The following is a 3,896-nucleotide window of genomic DNA, read 5'->3' on the forward strand; positions in this document are numbered from 1 at the left end:
CCCCCCCCAACACACACACACACTTTTCCTGCTGGCGCAGCGCTCTGTGCCACGCTCAGCACCACGCCGGCGTGGCTCCCAATGCACCGCTGCCACCCTGGCCGCGGCTTGGGACATCGGCTCTAGGTGGCTTGCTCCGTGGCTATAATGATTGTTTAGAACATCTCAGCTTCAGAAAATGCCTCAGTCCTTCCTCCTTGTCCTTCTCTACCTCCTGCTTCCCCARTTCCCTGCAGCAGGCATTATTATTTGCAGAATGTTTTATGACACTTTGCAAGGCTGTTGCTCAGGGCTGTTACTCTTTGGTTTCCCCACTCGTAACCCCTCTTGCCCCATCAACCTCCCGTTGCTGGGAATTCTGCAAATAAATCATCCAGGATGGGCAAAACAAGTGGCTGGTAAGCCTTTCAGCTCCCAGCTGTGTGTATGTCTCGCTCCTTCCAGGGCTTTCTCTTCCAGTGCTGCAAAACCCTGCCCTGCCAAAATATTACTCRTTTTTGCATGAATTTTAAGGCATTCTTGTGACGAGCCATTTGGCAAAGCAGCCTCATGACACATGAAAAAGCCTCCATTGGCATTTTGAACAATCTCAGTGTTGAACACCTGTCAGCAAGAAGTTTTTAATATTAATACAGTTAATTTGGCTGAAACCAGCTTTTCCTGAGTGAGATAGAACRGGCAAATCTTGGATCCCAATAAACGTTTTACTGTAAGCGGTTCTCAGCTGGAGTACTCAAAAGTCTATGCATAGAGTATTTCACTCGGTAGGGTCTCTCACCAGGGACTGTGGCCTTAGTTATTTCAGACCTTTCAGGAGTAACTCTGTAGTGGTTGATCATCTTTTCATAGACTAAAAGTGCTGCAAATGGAACAGGTTTGAAGCCCAATAGGTCCAAATTTTAGTGCTTTAAGCCAGATGTTCCCGACAGTCATGCTGGGCTTTCCTCCCTGCTGCTCCACTGGCTTTGATCAAACTGTTCCTGGTTTATACTGCCRTGTTCAAGATCACATCCAGGGCTCRACACCCTTCACTTGGGAAACCAACCGGGTTATGGAGTCTGGTTCACARTAGTTTCACATACAAGAATTTTTTTTCTACATGGTTGGAGATTTACTAGAGATCTTGGTGGGGAGTTTTCCCATCTGGCAAAGATTTTATAACCATCTTCACTGTTGCTTTTTTACACATTAGCACAAAATGTTTCAAAGTTTTTGGTGTCCCTCTGTCCTCCTGCTCTGCCATGCTAGCCTACTGGGGAGGGTACTCACAAGAGGTATAAACAAATTCATTTGAAGGGAGGTCCCCTGCATGAGCAGTAGGTGCTGTAGCCATTAGGCCATGCRATGTAAATGGCTTTCTTACTCTCATGTTCTCCAGTCCAAATAAAGCTTTCCCCAAGTGAAGGATTATCAGCACTTGCAGGGAATGGAGGGGATGTTATGAGATGGCTAGTTTGATCTTCTCAAGGTCACCTGAGGATTTTGCTGCCTAGGTATAAAACACAGTTACCGCTGGTGACTGCACTGGCTTAAATGGAGAGTCAGCTCCTCCTTAAATCACAGTGATAAAGCACATGGCTCTTTGGCAGCACTTTCTGAAGGATACACTTCAAGTATCTGTTTGCAAATAGACTGTATGTAATTCTACACTGTTTCCGATTCAGCAACATCACTGTGCATATAGTGATATTATTGAAACCCTGAGTAGAAAGGAATGAAGAAAGTGAAAGAATGACTGGTGAGAGAATGAAATAAAAGAACATGTTTTATTTCAGCCAGTTGCATTTTCTGATCCATGTGTTTCTTTCATTAAAAATCCCTTTTGAAAAAATAAAGAAAAGATTTTTAGTCACTTCTGACATCCCACAGCCCAAATCTGCTGCACTTCTTCAAAGAGTTTCTCTGCAGGCACCAGCAGAGCTTCTCCTGAAATAAAAGTCAGCTCCAGGATTAGTCTACCGCTATTCCTGCTTTACAGTCCTCCTGCCTATGGCCATCCGTTCTTTGTTCATAAAAGCTTGTGCTTTCCCTCATCTTGATGGTTCATTGCTACCTACTTGCATCCAAGAGCTCAAAAGGATTGGCACATTAAAGTTGCTCAATCTAGTTTGTCTTTAGGCATTCCAGCGGAGTTGCTCGAGCAGTCACCCTTCTTTCTATGCCCCTGTCTACTGCGTAAATCAAAAGGTAGAGACCAGATGGAAATAAGTTTGCTGGTCCATTTGGGTATCTTATTCTTGCAAAAGGTCTCAGTTGTAGCAACTCAGTGATGTAGCTGCTACAGCCAACAGCATGGCAGACAATATGGGGTTGCCTTCTTCAAGCCCTGAGTGGCAGCAATGGTCTGGAAAGGAGACAGATTTAGAAACATTGCACATATAAAGGCAGGATTTCAYCAGCAGAACTGTTACTAGCTTAGGATGTTACAGCTCTGAATCAGGCCCCAAGATGCCTGAGACATCCATCATGCCTCTGGTGAAAGGAATAATTCTAAATATGTAACAACTCAGCCCGTGTTCAGATGTTGATCCTGGCCCCTGCGCAGTTGTTTTGAAAGGTCTTTTCTCATATAAATAGATTCATTTGAAGTTTTTTTTTTTTTTTTTTTTTTAAGGAAAACTGATGTGTTGGTTAAACCACTGATGATTTGGCAACAAGATAAGAGAAGATTTTAGAATACCTTTCATAATGGCTGTTTAACATGCAATTTAAGTAGAATTTATTCATGCAGATCTGTGTTTCAAGCCCTCTCTGTTTCRTTTGTAGGCTTGCCCTCCTATTTAATTCATGGACAAACTTTRTAGTTCCCAAATCAAACAAATGTGACCTCTTCAGCCATATACTTTAGGGAGAGAGGTTCAAATCAGATGGAAAAGTACTACACAGCCTCACTGAAGGGCCTTGGTCCTTGCCTCATGTGCATAAATTTATTGAATATACCAGAACTATTACTGACGATTTTTGCCCTAATCCACATCTGAGTTCTGTAGAATGCCTCTCCCTATCTCCTTTTTATTCAAAAAGAGGTAGGAATGATTGTGAATGTTGATGGATGAGTAGCAATGAATACCAAGTAGATYTGCTACAGTAATACATGCGTGACACATTTTGGGACTATCCTTCAATGGAAAATTCATCATCAGAGTCACAAAAAACTAGTCTAGGTTTGGGAGAGGTGATGGATGAGTGACTGAGCAGGAATTTTCTCTTTAAATCAGGATTGTTGTTCATAGCAAGATGAATGCACGTTGCAACAAGGCTGGACAGGGATGGAGAGTGCAAGGCGCGTACTGGGGAAGCCACCTCATCTGTTCCCAGATTTTATCTGTTGCTGTTTTGCTGACAACTGACAAATCTATTTCCATGCGCTTGGCCTGTCCCTTGTTCCACCAYGCATTTGATGCTATCTTTGACACACTGGATGGATCCCAGATAACTTAAGCTCAGTTTAAGTGAACAGGAGTTTGTTTGTTTTTTCCTTCYTGCGCGTTTTCACTTTTACTTCCTTCTAGCAATATTTCTGTATAATCCAGGCTTAAGACCTGGAGACAGCTAACTCCATCTTTTTGCCCCAGGCAGATATCTGACCTTTCTTTCTCCATAACATACGACCTGAAGAGGCAGGGATATCCTCTGTACTAATAGGGCCCTATTCTAACATTTCTCCAAGGCACGTCCATCTCCTATCTAGCTGATRACAGCCTCTTTCTTTACGACTTCCCAGTTACCTCTGCAGCTGGACACAACTGCCAACACTGCTTACAGTGTCATTGCTCCAAGTGCATCGCCCACTTGTGTGTCCTTCCTCACACRTCAGTCATTATTCATCCTCCCTTCAGCACCCAGGAAGCCCATGTCCTACCTCTGCTACACTCGTTGGTAGTGCCAGCCCTGGC

Source organism: Rhea americana, unplaced genomic scaffold (assembly GCF_003343005.1).
Source record: "Rhea americana isolate MKP2758 unplaced genomic scaffold, rheAme1 scaffold_96, whole genome shotgun sequence".
In the NCBI taxonomy this organism is placed as follows: domain Eukaryota; kingdom Metazoa; phylum Chordata; class Aves; order Rheiformes; family Rheidae; genus Rhea; species Rhea americana.